Raw genomic sequence first — 18,264 nt, 5'->3', positions numbered from 1 at the left:
AGACTTATAGTTTTAGCTCTGGCATTTAGGTCTTTGATGCATTTTGCGTTATTTTTTGTATGTGGTGTGAGGTAGGGGTCCAACTTCATTATTTTGCACGTGGACGTCAGTTGTCCAAGGAACAAATATTGAGAAGACTATTAATTGTTCATTGAATTGTCTTTGCATCCTTGTCCAAATCAATTGATCATAAATGTCAGGGTTTATTTCTGGACTCTCAGTTCTATTCCATTGGTCTTTATGTCTGTCCTTATGCCAATAACACATTGTCATGGTTATTTTAGCTTTATAGTACATTTTGAAATCTAGAAAGGTGAGTCCCCAACTATTTTCACCTTTTTCAAGATTGTTTTGGCTCTTTTGGGTCCTTTGCATTTCCATATGAATTTTAGGAACAGCTTGTCAAATTATGCAAGGAAACCAGGTCAGATTTTGATAGGAATTGTGTCAAATCTGTAGATCAGTTTGGGGAGTATTTCAATCTTAATAATAATAGGTCTTCTGATTGTTGAAAGTGAATGTCTTTCCATTTATTTAAGTCTTCTTCAGTTTCTTTCAATGATGCTTTGTAGATTTTAGTGAACAAGTTTCACACTTTTTTTATTAACTGTATTCCTAAGTATTTTATTCTTTTTGATGCTGTTATAAATGGAATTCTATTGTTAAATTCAGGTTTTGTAGTGTTCCTAGCTAGTGTGTAGAAACACATCTGATTTTTAATTTGGATCTTGTATCCTGCAACCTTGATGAACTTGTTTATCAGTTTTAATAGATTTTTAGTGGATTCCTTATGATTTTCTAAATACAAGATCATGTCATATCTGAATATAAATAGTTTTACTTCTTCCTTTCCAATCTGGATGACTTTATTTTCTTGCATAATTGCACCATCTTGAACCTCCAGTACAGTGTTGAGTAGAAGTGATGAGAGTGGATATCCTTCTCTTCTTCCTTGTCTCATGGGAGAATCTTTCAGTCTTTCACCTTAACTATGATGTTGGTTGTGGGTTTTTCATGATCTTCATTAGGTTGAGGAAGTTCCTTTCATTTCTAATTCATAAGGTATATGGTCTGCAATTTTTTTGGAGGGGGGAGGTCTTTTTTTGTTTTTATATTAGTAACACTTGCCCTATAGGATGATTGGGAAGTGTTCTGTTCTCTTCTATTTTTTTTTTTTTTGAAAGTTTTTATGAAGGATTCATGTTCTTTAAACATATGGTGGAATTCATTGGGGAAGCCATCTGGGCCTGGGATTCTTTGTGGAAAGTTTTTTTGATTATTAACGCAATCTCCTTATTTGTTATAGTTCTATTCAGATTTTCTATTTCTTCTTGAGTCAGTTTTATTACTTTGTATCTTTTGATGATTTGTCTATTTCACCTGGGTTAGCTAATTTTTTGGCATACAGTGGTTCATAATGTTCCCTTATAATCCTTTTTATTCCCTACAACAGTGGTTCATAATATTCCCTTATAATCCCAGTAGTATTGCCCTTTCTTTCACTAATGATTTTAGTAGTTCAGTCTTCTCTCTTCTTGGTCAATCTAATGGTTTTTCAAAGAACCAACTTTGTTTTTCTTGATTTTTTCTTTTTTCTAATCTCTATTTCATTTATTTCAGACCTGACCTTTCCTATTTCTTTTTTTTTCTTCATGGTTTGGATTTAGTTTGCTCATCTTTATCTAGATTCTTAAGGTAGGAAGTTAGGTTTTTGATGTGAGATCTTTCTTCTTTTTAATATAGGCATTTACAGGTATAAATTTCAATCTAAGCATTCATTTAGCTAAATCTCAAAAGTTTAGGTATGTTTTGTTTTCATTTCATTGTCTTAAATTATTTTCTAACGTCCTTGAACTTTCTTTGATACATTGGTTATTTAGGAATGTGTTTTTAGATTTCTACATATTTGTGAATTTCCCAAATTCCTTCTGCTATTAATTTCTAACTTCATTTCATTGTGGTCAGGTAACATACTTCACATGATTTCAATCCTTTTAAATTTATCAAGACTATTTTATCCTGGGGAATGTTCCATGTGCACTTGAGAAAAATTTGTATTCTAATGTTCTTAAAAGGACTGTTCTATGTATATCTGTTGGGTCTAGCTGTTTCATAGTATTTTTCAAGTCTTTTATTTCCTTGTTGGCTTTTGCCAATTTGGTCTGTTATTGAAGTCTCCAACTATTATTGCTGAATTGTTTATTTCTCCCTTTGATTCTGTAAGTTTTTGCTTCACTCATTTTCAGGATCTGTTGTTAGGTGCATATGTTCCTATAAATGTTGTGTCTTCTTGATGGATTAACACTTTTATTCTTATAAAATGTCCTTCTTTGTCTCTAGTAACAATTTTTGTCTTAAAGTCTATTTTGTCTGAGAGTAGTGTAGCCATTCTAGCTCTCTTTTTGTTACAGTTTGTGTGGCATATCTTTTCTCATCCTTTTATTTTTAAACTATGTGTGACTTTAATCTAAAATGTGTCTCTAGTAGGCAGTATATAATTGGTTCATGTTTGTCTTTTCATTCTGCCAATCTCTGCCTTTTGATTGCAGTTTATTTTATTTACATTTTGTGTAATTACTAATAAGGTAGATTTACATCTGCCATTTTTCTACTCGTGTTCTATATGTCTTATTTTTTTCTCTATTTCTCCATTACTTTATTTTGTGCTAAATAAATCTTTTCTACTTTAGCATTTTAATTTCTTTATTGTTTCTTTTATTATATTTTAAGTTGTTTTCTTAATGAGGATTACAGTTGACATCTTAATCTTAACAATTTAGTTTGGGTCAATACCAACTTAATGTCAGTAGTATACAAAACTTTGCTGCTATACGGCTCCATTCCCTCCCCCATCTTTGTACTCTTATACATTATAAATATAAATATTTATACACTGTAAGTCCATCAACACAGTTTTATAATTGTTGAGTTAAATATCTTTCAAATAAAATAGGAGAAAAAAGTTATAAACCAAAAGTACAGTTATATTGACTTTTATATTTATATATCTATATTAACTTTACTGCTACTCTTAATATTTCTACATTTGGATTCTATTTATTGTTTAGTGCCCTATTATTTCAGTCTGGAGGACTCCCTTTGGTATTTCTTACAGGGAGCTCTATGAGCAGTATATTATCTCAGTTTATCTGGTAATATCTTGATTTTGCCTTCATTTTTGAAGAATAGTTTTGCTAGCATAGAATTACCGATTGATAGTATTTTTCTTCAGGATTTTGATTATGTTATCTCCTAGTCTCCATTATTTCTGATGAGAAATCAGCTATTAATCTGGTTTCTGTGTTGGAGAATGCTTTCAATTTCCTGGTAGGCTGTTAAAAATTCTGCCTTAGCCTTCACTTCTTGCTTTCTCAGAGCCTCAAGGTCAGCAAGAGTTGAGAGAGTAGGGCTTTCTCAAGTCTTTTGGTCTTTCCACTTTCTGCACATGTGTGTGGACTTCTAGATTCCCAGTAATATGCTGGAACTTTTCAAAGTCCTTGTTATGGCCTGAATGTTTGTGTCTCCCCACTCTACCTTCATATTTATATATTGAAGCTCTACTCCCCAGTGTGATGGTGTTTGGAGAAATGGCCTTTGGGAGGTAATTATGGTTATATGAGACCATGAGGGTGGGGCTCTCATGATGAAATTAGTGCCTTTTTTTAGAAGAGACACCAGAGAGCTTGTTCCTTTCTTTCTCTGTGTGCATGCATCGAGGAAAGGCCATGTGAGCACACGACAAGAAGACAGCCATCTACAAGCAAGGAAAAAGAGTTCTCACCAAAACCTAAGCATGCTGTCATCTTATCTTGAACTTGCAGTTTCCAGAATTGTGAGAGATAAATGTCTGTTGTTAAAACACCCAGCCTATTTTAATGGCAGTCTGAGCAGGCTGAGACATGTCCCTTTGGTCAGCTTCTTGTTTGCCCCAACTCTCTGAGGTAGCTCTGATGTTAAACAATTACCCTTGATTGTTTTTGATAAATGTCCTGAGGGAAGATTGTTTGCAGTGAATGATCTCTGAGACAGGCCAAAGAAAGGCAGTCCTGGTAGTGGAGGTTTCCAGGAAACCAGACAGGTCAGATAACAGCTGGTAGTGGTGCTTCTGGGGAGCTTTGAACCTTTTCTGCCCTCTCCAATGGCTGCTGGTTTTCACATTTATCATGTGTGCAAAGCTCTTGTTTTTCAAGGCTACTGTGGAGCTGGGGAGAGAGGATGGGAATACGGCAAGTAAAACACCACTGTTCTTGTTGAGATTCAGCTGATTTTCTTCAATAAACATTCCTTGGATTCCTCTGTTGGCTAATTTCCAGGGTTCTTAAAAAGTTGATTTTAACATTATTGTTAGTTTTCTCATTGCTTTTATGAAGGAGAATATTTTTAAAGGTCTTTACTGCAACATTTCTGCAGGGCTGTCACACCCAATGAATTTTTAATGAGTATATTGTCAACTGAAAAAAATGCACAGCCCTAAAGTTGAGAATTATGTTTTTGTTTGTTTTTTTGTTTTTTGGCCACACCTCACGGCTTGCGGGATCTTAGTTCCCTGACCAGGGATTGAACCCAGGCCACGGCAGTGAAGGCACTGAGTCCTAACCACTGGACCACCAGGGAATTCCTGAGAATTATGTTTTATTCAGTGGACTTCCTGAGGACTTAATCCCTGGAGGCAGCTTCTCAGATAATAGCTCTGAGGGACTGCTCTAAAGAGGTGAGGGAGGAACCAGGATACATCAGAGCTTTTGCAACAAAAACCAGGTAGTGGGAACATCAAAAGATGACTATTAATTAAAGAAAACCAGACATTTCACGTTAATGAATTTAGCACTTTTCTATGTATGGGAAGATGCAAGTCTGGGCTCCCTGAAATCATTCCTTTGATATGCACCTTAACTGTCTAGGGCCACTATCCTGTTTTTCTCCATCCTGAATCCCCTCAGGATGCACAGTTGGGGGTGGCTACAGTGGCTGACAGCTTGATGACCTCAACATCCTTTGTTTATTGATATGGCAGGTGACATTTTCCATCCACAATATGAATTAAATGGACTTTGTGGTTTTCTTTCCAGCGTTGATTTTATACTTCTCTGTGAATGTGAAGTTGGGTTGGAGCTGATCCCACCCTCAGATCCAGAGGTAATCCCTGATTGTTCTAATCCAGCATTTTCAACCTTGATACTATTGACATTTGGGGTTCAGTAATTGGGCTGAGGGGGGCTGTCCTGTGCTTTGTGGGGTATTGAACAGCATCCCTGCACTCCACCCACTGGCTGCCAGTAGCACCCTCCCAGGTGTGGCAGCCACAGCGTTGTCCAGACATTGCCAAATGTCTCCTGCAGGGAAAAACTGCCCTGGTTGAGAACACCGTTCTAACCATATTAATATAGTCTCATTCTTTTAGACACAGAAGTTGATTCAGGTAAACAAGGCTTAAGTTCTAAAACACATGGAAATTCCATGATCACAATTAGTGGTTCAAGGGCGGAGGTGTAACCAATTCAAGAACAGGAGATAGGAGGAAAGGTTGCTGCAAACAGCTGGAGGAAAAGTTTCCTTCTTTCTCCTTCAAGGTTGGGTTGTGTGAGGTTGTAAAATCCACTGGATGTTCAGCCTTAGCATGAAACTAAAATGGTACATAATGTGTACATAATGGTACAATATTTAGAGTTATTATTAAGGCACAAATTAGGCCTATGTCATGATCTTTGCTTTTCTTCTTTATTTTTTTTTATTTTATTTTTGGCTGCGTTGGGTCTTCATTGCTGCCTGTGGGCTTTCTCTAGTTGCAGTGAGCGGGGGTTACTCTTTGTTGCAGTGTGCAGGCTTCTCATTGTGGTGGCTTCTCTTGTTGTGGAACACGGGCTCTAGGCGCGTGGGCTTCAGTAGTTGCGATGTGTGGGCTCAGTAGTTGTGGCTCACAGGCTTAGTTGCTCTGCGGCATGTGGGATCTTCCTGGACCAGGGATCAAACACGTGTTCCCTGCTTTGACAGGTGGATTCTTAACCACTGTGCCACTAGGGAAGTCCTGATCTTTGCTTTTCATGTGAGAACTATTTAAGCTAAAATTTCTGAACTTAAACACGTTACAGAAAGTTGTAAGGGATTGTACCACCGTAGTCTGTCTCTCTTAAATCCAATCCCTCCTTTTCATAGAACTTCAACTCTCTAGTTCCCATTTTGCCTCTTAAGTCTTTTTTTTTAATATAAATTTATTTATTTATTATTTTAAAAAATTTTATAAATTTATTTATTTTTTTTATTTTTTTATTTTTAAATTTATTTTTATTTTTATTTTTGGCTGTGTTGGGTCTTTGTTGCTGCGCTCAGGCTTTCTCTAGTTGCAGCAAGCGGGGGCTACTCTTCGTTGCGGTGCATGGGCTTCTCATTGCGGTGGCTTCTCTTGTTGTGGAGCACGGGCTCTAGGCATGCAGGCTCAGTAGTTGTGGCTCACGGGCTCTAGAGTGCAGGCTCAGTAGTTGTGGTGCACAGGCTTAGTTGCTCCGCAGCATGTGGGATCTTCCCGGACCAGGGCTCGAACCTGTGTCCCCTGCATTGGCAGGCGGATTCTTAACCACTGCGCCACCAGGGAAACCCTTAAGTCTTAACTGATTAATTGAAACATTTTTCATGAAATGCCCTCTCTCTTTTTTCGTCTCTCCATTCAGCTCATCCTACCATCCTCAGTTATCTTTCCAAAGTACACCTCTGATTTTATCACTACCCCACTGAAAAAGTTTCAAAGTTTTCTTACTATCTACATGTTAATCCCAATATCTCAGCCTGTTTTTCAGTTTGACTAGAATCAGCTTTTCAAACCTGTCAGCTTCTACTTTTCTTCTAAGATCTAAACTTTAACCAAATCAGGGTGCTCACCGTTTCCACAGCAGTCTATTTTCTGTCTCTGGGAATTTTCTTATGCTATGTTTCACACTAGAATGTTCAAAGTAATAATTGTAATGAAAATATGTAGCCTTTATTGCTTTTACGGAGCACCAACCCTGTGCCAGATACTGTACTTTATCTCATTTAATTCTCCAAAACAAAAACAAAAAGAAAACAATTTGTTGTTACTTCTATTTAGCCTTCTGGCACATAAAAGGAAATTATAGCTTGGAGAGGTTAAATAACTTACCAAGGTCACAAAGATATTAATTGAAAAAAACTGCACCTTAAACTTGGATCTTTTCAATTGACCATATTCATGTTCTTAACCACAAAACTATATTGTTTTGTCTTTGCTCCTCTTTCTTTTCCCTCTCCTCTCTTTCTCTGTTGGAATTCTGATGTTTTCTAGTCCAAATTTATATGCCAGTTCATCCATAACACATGTCCCGGTCTTCAAGTCGAGTTAAGTCTTTCCCTTCTTTAACCTCTTACTGCACCCAACACAGTGCCTAGTACATCATGATAGATGGCCAGTATATATTTTACATAAAGGAGATGGATAAATAAAACTTTGAACATAAGTGTCTTGATCTTTTATTTCATTATTGATGTAAAGAGAAAAATCAAAAGTGTGCAGTATTTTTCAGATAATAGGCACTTAATAACTATTTGTTAAATTGAATGAATTGCTGAAAATTGAATCCATCAGCTTTTGGGGGGTCTGTTTTTCTCTGTGCTTCCTTTATGCAGACCATAGCTCTGGATATAAGGGCAAGCTCTTGAGGCATCTACCACATATATGTGGACGGTCCATTAAAGGTCTTTTTGTGTTACTGTGCAAGTGAGTAGGCCTGGAGGTCTATTTATTTGGCAGTTAACAAAGGGAAAGGGCATCAGCCTTAAATATTTGCAGGGGAGTTTGGAATTTCTAGCCATGTAAACAACTGTAACGGAGGCTTGCCTTCCACAGAGAAGCCGTTTTATAGGCCGTCATGATGAAAACAAACGCGCTTCCGTGGTATGTCTGTTTTGCCTGTCTCCCAATGAATGGGGTATTTAAGAAGATCAAGGGCAGGGCCCTAAGGTGGAAAAGGGAAGAAAAAGAAGTTAGGAAAGAGAAGAAGATAATGGACGAGAATGAAGACTAGACTGAATTAGCTGCCAGGACGGCCAACCTGGGGCTGCTGTTGCCGGAGTCAGCATCACGTAAATCAATCCGTCCGCTCGGGCTGGACACGGCGCCCCGACAGTCCTGCTCGCCTCAGGGGTCCTAGCATTCCACTCCATGAAGAACGTCACAAAGTGTGTAGACTTAGTTCACAATGTAGGTGCTAGAGTTTCTCAAATGGGGCTGTATAAACATTTTCCTAGTGCCTGTGTGCTACTCAAGAAGATGATCAACTTTATAATTCCCATTCTGATTGTAGTCTACAAGTAGCGACGTAAGCATGTTCCAGATCATCTGGGGCTCGTAATCATAATGGTCATGCAGTTTCAGTGCCCACATTTTCTATTGGACCGATCGTATGATTAGCACGAGGGGATGCTGTTTATCTGTCTTAGGTTAACGAAAAAGACTCGAGTTGTCCTCCATACGTAAGCCAGGCATGTATCTGCACGTGTTCCGCACATGCACTGCATACATGACGGAAATGCGTGCCTACATGTGCCCGCCTGGGCGCCGCATGTATAACTCAGGCACGCACCATACCAGTGGGGATTTCATAGAAGTTTGAACAGAGAAAAACATTGAGAGAATTGTGTTTCTAGACGTGTCAGACTTTGTGCATGTGTACTCTCATATTCATACTGAGAATAGTTGTTTAGTTTCAGCAAACAATGTAGTCCTTCACGTTAATGTTATTATTTTTCATACTATTTTTGTAGTTTTCTTTGCTTTTAACTTATAAGTTAATTTTAGCTTTATAGTTGTAAACAAGCCATAAGGATAAGGCAGGCAGATTATACGTAGTTTTATACATTAATATTGTCATAAAAATAATTTGTTAACATTTGCAGTTAATGAGAGGATGTTTTTCTTTAAATAGGCTCTTGACATTACTTAAGTTTGCAAAACACTATATCATTCTGTACTGAAGTGCATGTAAGTCCTAATCCGTTGGCCCCAATGAGTTATTTTAGGGAAGATAATGTTTCTGTTATCCAGGGATATATTATGCTTACTAATGGCAGTATTCCATTTACTATTACGGTAGCTGTGATCTCTCTGTTTTGTAAACTGTCAGCTTTACTTATTGAATCACATTTTCTTTCACCTAGAAAAAAATTACACCATGTTAAAACTGGTAATTTCTTGAGGCTGTGTTCAACGTATTGTGTCCAGGCTAAGAACTTTTTCCAGAGTTGGTCAACAAAGTTTACATTTAATCTTTCCTTCATTTGAATAAATATGGCATGTTCATTGAGTAAGAAGCCCTGTCAAAGCCTTTTACCCCGCTTTCTTGTGAAAGAATTGAAATAATAACTTCACAACCTATACTCACTTCTACATATATTATCTCATATTTGTCAGAATAATGCGGCAGGGACCATATCATTTCCACTCAATAGATGACAAACGTGCAGGTCAAGTGGAGTGATTTGTCCCTTTCATCAACCTGGGGGATCTAGCTCTGAATGCAGGTGCTCTGGTTTCAAACCTCAGGCTCCTTTCACTGAATAAAATATAAACTAATTTTTGGATAGAAATTGAATTATCAATAGAAATTAAAAAAAAAAAAGGATCTCCCTGGTGGTCCAGTGGTTAAGACTTTGCACTTCCAATTCAGGGGGTGCAGGTTCAATCCCTGGTCGGGGAACTAAGATCCCACAAGCTGCGAGGCACAGCCAAAAATAAACAAATAAAAATTAAAAAAAAAAAAAGAAATTGAATTATCTAGGGAAGATATAATATTAACACATATGGAAATCTTTGAAGATAAATTTCTTATTCTACATTGGACATGGTTGTTTATTATTATTATTATTGTTATTGCTACATATATATTTTTACTGAGATATAATTGACATGACATTATATTAGTTTCAGGTGTACAACATGTTTGATATATGTACATATTGTGAAATGATCATCACAATATGTCTAGTTAACGTCATTATTTTTATGGTTACTGTACTGTTATTATTGTTTCATTCAAAAATATATGTATAGTATTATGGAATGCTACTCAGCCATAAAAAAGAATGAAATAAAGCCATCTGCAGTGACATGGACGGGCCTAGAGATTGTCATACTGAGTAAGTCAGACAGAGGAGATAAATATCATAGGATATAACTTTTATGTGGAGTCTAAAAAAAATGATACAGATGAACTTGTTTACAAAACAGAAATAGACTCACAAAGATAGAAAACAAACTTGTGGTTACCAAAGGGGATAGTGAGGGGCGGGGTAGATAAATTAGAAGATTGGGATTAACATATATGCACTACTGTATATAAAATAGGTAAACAACAAGGACTTACTGTATAGCACAGGGAACTATATTCAAAATCTTGCAATAACCTATAATGGAAAAGAATCTGAAAAAGAATATATATCTACATATATAACTGAATCACCTTGGTGTGTGTATATGTGTATATATATATATGTATATACATATATATATATATATATTTCTGCTGACTACCAAAAAGGATTTAGATAAAACACAGTATAATACAACAGATCCTTTAACTCAGGTTGAAATACAAAAGTCAAGTAATAGAGGGAGAAGATAAGGAGAAAATAAAATTTTTAAAAGGTCTCTGCTGAAAAAGTTAAAGGACCACGGCCTAAAATTTTATTCTTAATTATATTAAGATATAATCAAACATTAATGTGAAGGATTACATTGTTTGCTGAAACTAAACTTAATCAAATGTGTTGGAACTCTAACGACTTTTACAGAGAGAAAACATTTTCTTTCCCTTACTTCTAAGAAATTTATTGCAGGTGGAATGACTTTAAGAAGCATCTTGGAAGAAAGCGTAGCCTGGGTATATCCCAAAGCTTTAGTTCTGTTAGGTAACTATTCAGTTAAAATAAGCCTGAAAAATGAACATGAAAAATGCCACATTATGTGGCATATAGTTTGAAGAGAGGTTTAGAAAGTTTTTTCTCCTAGAAATAGCTCCCTCTTCAATAATTTATGTTGCCACCTCTTCTCTTCCCACTGGCTCATGGCCCTTCTGAAAACAATTAATAAAATTATTTTTTCCACTGAACATTTTCTTATCTTTTCAAGGACATAAGACCTCAGAACTATGAAAGAAAACAGAGGGGAACTGTTTCCTTTCATCCTTTGTTTTCCTTATGATGGTAATTATTACCTTTATGTCCTTTCTGAGCTTAAAGATAATGCATGTGCTCTTAGAAAATTTGGAAAAATATGAAGAATCAGGAAATGTGTGTTCATAATTCCAGCAATAGTAATCTCCTGGTGTATTTTTCTCAAGAAATTTTTAGCTTGTGTGAGAACATATGCTTTCTTTACTTGACATTTTTAATGTTATTAAATTTCCCCATGTTATTGAAAAACCTTCATTTTTAATGGCTACAGAGTATTCCACCATATGGATATATTCTGGCTTTTTAAAACATGCTGTTAATATTGAACACTTGGGGGGTTTCCAATTTCTCCCTGGGTACTGCACTTCTGTACATCACTTTTTGTGGGCATTTTGGTGTATCTCCTTATAACTAATTACCTTATGATAGTTTCTAAAAAGGATTAATAAGTCAAAAGATATGCACATTCTAAATTATTTTTATAAATATCACCAAATTAATTTTCAAACTCTTATCCCAATTTACGGTTCCTTCAGTAATGTCTGAATGTGTCTATTCACTGTGCCCTCAACTGCATTGATAGTCTCCTTTTAATTCTCTGTTCCTTTGATAGGCAAACGTTGCATCACATTGATTTAATTTGTGCTGTTAACAAATGATGGGCCATTTGTTTTGCTCATATTTACTGGCCATTTATCTTCTTGTTTTGAAAACTGTCTAAATCATCTTCTTATCTCATTTATCAATTATCACCACTCTACCTCAGAAAAATAGAATCATTTCAATCTTAGAGATTTAGAGCTGGAATGAGCATGGCCCAGCTGCTCCCGTACACGTAAGTCTAGATAGATGAAGGATCTCGACGACAAGCTTTGGATGATTAGTGACATGTGCCTCTATGCCTCCTGCCTGGCTTTATCACCCCCTCACCCTTCCTTTTACTTTTTCTCTCCTTTTCTTCCATGCATCTTTCCTCACCGTTTTGTTCTCCCCTCGATTTAAAACTGTTGACATCCTTGTAGTAACCTGAGCTTAGTAAGCTTCGTGTGTGTCTCTGGAAACAGGAGTCAGTACTTTGCCTTTGTTCCAGGTTGTCTCATGTGTCACGCTGTCCTTCCCTTACATGTTTCCACCGTCCGAGGACAGTTCCACTATGTGTACCTACAAGGTGCCTATGCATATAGCACGGGCTCCTTTGCTGAGCCGCCTTTGGACAGAAACCTCACTGATGAACAAGAGTCCTACAGAACCATGCAAAGAAGGCTAAGCATTTGTGTGCTTTCTCCATCCGCCATCCCAGCAGCCCCACAAAGGGCAGCTGTGCTCCTGTTTTTTGGATCTGAGCTCTTGAAAACTGCGGGCCACCTATGTTAGACTGTTTTCCCACCATGTCATAGCTAGTGAGGAGAGTGGATCTGAACCTAAGTCTGACTGATCCTGACGGCCATGCACGGCTTCTTCGCTTGTGCCTGCTCTCTGCCCAAGAGGCACACAAACAACCTCGCGTGGGGTGGGATTGAGCGGGGTGGGCTGTGATGAGCGGGGAGGAAAGAAAATGCCAAAGGCCCCTTCCGTTCTGACCGCAAACGACTGAGTTCACTGAGGAGCAGGGTCAAGTCTGGCTCTTCTGTTCCCAGCCCGTGGTAGATACCAAAGAGCTACTAGTGATTATTGAATGAGAGATGCTTTTCTTTAAGCTACCATCTTCTTGCAAATAAAAGCGGGGTTAACCAGTCTGTAGAGCAGGAACAAGCTGGTAATGTTTACCCCCTTTCTGCATGACTCAGCCTGCCTTCGGCAATCCATTTCTGCCTTCTTAATCTCCAGTTCTTCAAAATGAGGCTACCAAGTTCCAAGTGGTGTGATTAAGATTGAGTAAGTTTTGAACTCTTTGAACAGATGATTAATAAGGAAGAACAGTGTTTTATTTAACTTTACTGGTGATCTAATTTGGAATTTCTGAATTCTGAAGAAATCCATAGAGGAATGAATTCTGAACATATTATAGGTGAATGTCATCTTTCAAATAGGAACATACTTATTCCCAGTCTTGGACATTCCCATCAAACACGTGACTTTTATTTAATGCTAGCATAGTGCCAATGCTACCAGCCACCTGCTGGTAGGAATAGTGTGTTACCCATCTCTCTGGGATAAGTGGGCTTGCATATGTTTCTGGAAATTGAAGTCAGAACTTGCCTTTGTCCCAGGTTGTCTAATATCTCCTTCTGATTCTTGACTTATATGTTTGCTGTCCCAACTGCACTATGGTGTCACATCACAAACTGCCCAAATGAATTTTAAAAATGAATAAATATAGTAAGAGTGGGTATGTTTCTTTTAATTCCTTTTGAGAGCTACAATTATACAACTCTTTACAGTAAATCTGCTTCTCTAATCTGAACCTCAGTAAACTACTCAACAAGAAATATTGAGAAATGAAAGATCTACACTTTAAGTACAGACCTTTCTTGACTCACAGTGGGATTATGTCCTGATCAGCCCATCCTAAGTCGAAAATATTCTAAGTCAAAAATGCATCTAATACATGTAACCTAATGAACGTTATAGCTGAGCATTGCTTACCTTAGACACGCTCAGAACACTTACATCAGCCTACAGTTGGACAAATTGTCTAACTTAAAGCCTATTTTATAATAAATGTGTTGAGTATTCCATGCAATTTATTGATCAGTTTACTGAAAGTGAAAAGCAGAGTGGCTGTCTGGGTACAGAATGGCTGTAAGTGTATTGGTTGTTGACCCTCGTGATCGCGTGCCTCACTGCCTCTGGCCAGCATCACGACGATCTTACCGTGTATTGCTAGCCCAGGAAAAGATCAAAATTCAAAATTCGAAGTAGTTTCTACTGAATGCATATCGCTTTCACAAGTCAAAAAATTGCAAGTCAAACCATCAGAACCATCTGTATTTTCCTTTTGACAAACTTGAAACTTGCTAAACTCAAAGCTAGGGGTCAGCAAACTTTGTCTGTAAAGTGCCAGATAGAGAACATTTTAGGCTTCGTGAGCCAAGATTTAAAAATCGAAGACATTATGTAGGTATAAGAGAAAAAACAAATTTCCACAGAATTTGGTGAAATTCATATGATAACAATAACAATGATAATTGAGTACAATTTTTTATAGGTCTATTATATTCCTTTTCTACTGTAACCATAGCAAATTATCACAAACGTGGTGGCTTAAGCAATACAAATTTATTATCTTACTGTTCTGAGGTCAGAAGTCCAACACTCTCACTGGGCTAAAACCAAGGTGTTCCTCCTAGAGGCTCCAGTGAAGAATCTGCATCCTAGCCTTTTCCAGCATCTAGAGGTTGCCTGTGTTCCTTAGGTCGTGTCTGCCTTCCTCTGTCTTCCGGGCCAGCAGCACAGCTTCTTTCTAACCCTGCTTCTGTCCTCACATTTCCTTCCCTTACCACAAGCTGAAAGGTTCTCCACTTTTAAGGATCCATGTGTTTATATCAGGCCCATTTGGCTAATTCAGGGTGATCTTCCCATCTCGCTGTCCACGAGTTAGTTTCCCAGAGCTGCGGTAACAAAGTACCGCAAAGTGGGTGGCTTAAAACAATCAAGATGTATTCTCTCACGGTTCTAGAGGCTAAAAGTCCCAAATCAACGTGTCAGCAGCGCCATGCCCCCTCTGAGAGGCTAGGTAGAATCCTCCGTTTCCTCCTCCTGGCTTCTGGTGGTGGCCATCAGTCCTTGGAGTCCCTTGGCTTGTAACTGCATCCCTCCAATCTCTGCCTCTGTCATCACATGGCCTCCTCCCCTCCTGTGTCTCTGTGTCTTCGGTCTTCTTATAAGGACATCACTTACGTTGGATTAGGGCCCACTCTAGTGACTTCATCTGAACTTGCTGACATCTGCAAAGACTCTATTTCTAAATAAGGTCACATTCACAGGTACTGGGATGGGATTTAAGACTTAAGCATATCTTTTTGGAGACATGATTCAAACCATAACAGTCCATAACCTTAATAACATCTACCAAATCCCTTCTACCGAGTAAGGGAACATTTTCACAGGTTCTGGGGATTAGGGTGTGGACATCTTTGGGAACCATTATTCTGTCAACCACACTTACTAATAAGAACATTATTTTTTTTTTTTTTGAGATAACATGTGGTTTAATTGGGATTCAAAATCAGTGTTCCCTATCATCAAATTGATTGCAAATCTGGAAAAATCCCTCTGAGCTATGAGTCACACAGGAACAGGTAGAGAGTTGGATTTGACCTACAGGCTGCATCTTGCTGACTCGTCCTTTAAACAAAATATTATATAAGTCAGACCTACTAGAGTGTTACTAAAAATGCCATACAGTGTAATGATAAACATGATTTGAAAAATACATTAGAAATTAGTCCTAGTCAGGATGGACTACATCTAAGGGAGTGACCCACATGGTAAAATGGACCCTTTTGGGTAGTTTGAACAAAGTTTCCAGATTTAGGACGCTTAATATTTATCACTGATGTATTTCAAAGGAATGCTAGTATCCTACTGCCTGTGTATATTTCTCTAGGCTAATATATATATAACCCAGCAAAGAATTTCCTATTTCATATATTACATGCATTCTTCTTGGGCAGTTACTAGTAAGCAGGATAATATGATCAGGCTTCTAATTTAGGAAAAACACTAATTGGTAAAAGCATATTTCTTTTATGATATGACTCATCTTAAATGATATTGACAGACTTCAATATTTGAGCAGAATTATAGCATGGAAATGATATAAACAATCTTAATGATTAACACGCATACTGTCAACAGAAAAACATCATCAATTTCAAATAAGTTATCTTTCAAATAAGGAAATTATACCCGTTGACTTTTAAATGGCTAGCCCATGGTTCTGCCTTGGAGGTCAATGTTAAATAACCTCTCTCTCAATAGATTTCCATACGAAGTCTATAACATTTTGTCAGAAACACACTTGGTTTTTCTTTGCATTAGTAATAAAATGAGAAGTTAAGGAGGTAACTGGGATGGGAAATGTTAAGTAGGGATGAGGAGTGATCATATTTATAAATCTGATCAAGTTTTGCCAGCAGATCTATTTTAGAATCCATATTTTATAAAGAAATGCACCAACCATAGAGGTATTTTGAAAGGGGATATAAGATCAATGGTCTGCTTGATCCCATTCATAAGGCTTTCTTGAGGGAGGAATTATATTGTTCACAATTTTAGTTATATATTTGGACTCTTAAATTTATTACTAAGTTTCACTCTTGAGAGTTATCATAGAAGAGTGATAAATAACATGGTCATTGGAGCCAGACTTCATGAGTTTAAATTTCACATGTACTCTGTCCTAGCAGGTCACTTAACCTCTTTTAAGTCTTGATTTACTTCTCTGTGAAATGGGTATAAAGACAAGTATAACATGTTCAGGAGAGTGTCTGGCGAGTAATAAAAATTGTATAAGTGCTATTTGTTTATTATTATTATTAATAGCAGTAGTTTAATAGTAGTAGTGTTGATGGTGGTGGTAGTAATAAGATGCCATTTATTAGTGAACATATCTGTTAAGAAATGTGGAAGCCAGGGCTAGTATAAGATTATGTAATCCCCAAACCATTAAGCATACAGTTAGGTAGCTTGAGAAACCCTGGCTTATCATGGAAACACTTGAACCAGGACTGAAGGAAGTCTGCTGGTCACACTGTCACCAGGACCAGGAGCACGCTGGGAGGTAGAGGCAGAGATCGGGTATTCTCTGCAGTTCCTGGGACAGCAGTGATTCTAGGGGCAAACCGGGTATTTCTCAATCACACCATATTTCTTTTCCTTTAATTTTTAAAATATTTTATTGAACTATAGTTGAATTACAATGTTATGATAATTTCTTCTGTACAGCAAAGTGACTCACTTATACCGATATATATTCTTTTTCATGTTCTTTTCCATTATGATTTATCACAGGATGTTGACTATAGTTCCCTGTGCTGTACAGTAGGACCTTGCTGTTTATCCATCCTGTATATACTAGTTTGCATCTGCTCATGCCAAACTCCCAATCCTTCCCTCCCTCATCCCTCTCCCTCTTGGCAAGCACAAGTCTGTCTCTATGCCTGTGAGTCTGTTTCTCTTTCGTAGACATGTTCGTTTGTGTCACATTTTAGATTCCACATGTAAGTGATATCATATGGTATTTGTCTTTCTCTTTCTGACTTAACTTGCTTAGTATGATAACCTCCAAGTCCAAACATGTTGCTGCAAATGGCATTATTTCATTCTTTTTTACGGCTGAGTAATATTCCATTGTATATATGTATTATACCACATCTTCTTTATCCATTCATCTCAATGGACATTTAGGTTGTTTCCATGTCTTGGCTGTTGTAAATAGTGCTGCTGTGAACACAGGCATGCATTTATCTTCTTGAATTATACTTTTGTCTGGATATATGCCCAGGAGTGGGATTGCTGGATCATACAGCAACTGTATTTTTAGTTTTTTGAGGAACCACCATACTGTTTTCCATAAGTGGCTGCAATGGTACCCTATTTCTTTATCACTTGCTGTAGGAAGCCCAAGGGAGAGTGGGGACTTCATGTCACAAACCCACTTCTGTGCTGTTTGATCTGTGGTTACACTGTTGCCGTCGGCTGCCTTACCAAATTCCATTCTGCAGGCTGTGTTTGGGATTTCTTTTAGCCTTCACTTCTCCTTTTTTTTCTTTTTTTATGTCCTTCCCTAAGATGGCTTCCTCAGTATCTCTTCTCATCACTGCTTACGGTTCCCACAATATCAAGTCCCCAAGGGATACATAGCTCCCTGATTACAAACAGTGAATCAGATAAAATCTTTGCATTTGGGTTTAAATTATAATGGTAAATGCAATTTTAAAATTAAAGTTAAAATAACTAATGGGTGAGTATTAGGTAGTTATATTGGAAAGCTGGGGGAGTTTGAGCGAAACTGGTGTCTTACATCACCAAAGTCAGTTTTCAGTGGCCATGCGGGCAATGTTTTACACAACGGGAGGATTATGGTTCCGTGTACAGAGTTTTGGTCTTCCAGCCTTCTGAGCCGTAGTAGTGTTTCCGTCA

At 37.5% G+C, this 18,264-nt stretch overlaps 1 protein-coding gene across 2 annotated transcripts in view; it reads left to right on the top strand.

Annotated features, from left to right (window-relative positions):
• Nucleotides 1-18,264, top strand: part of FGF14 (fibroblast growth factor 14) — a 621,870-nt gene that overhangs the window by 191,447 nt on the left and 412,159 nt on the right. The gene's annotated exons all lie outside the window — the stretch shown is intronic.

The sequence above is a fragment of the Balaenoptera musculus genome, chromosome 18, assembly GCF_009873245.2.
Source record: "Balaenoptera musculus isolate JJ_BM4_2016_0621 chromosome 18, mBalMus1.pri.v3, whole genome shotgun sequence".
NCBI classification, from domain to species: domain Eukaryota; kingdom Metazoa; phylum Chordata; class Mammalia; order Artiodactyla; family Balaenopteridae; genus Balaenoptera; species Balaenoptera musculus.
The sequence above is the reverse complement of the archived record's forward strand: the minus strand, read 5'-3'. Positions and strand labels throughout refer to the sequence as shown.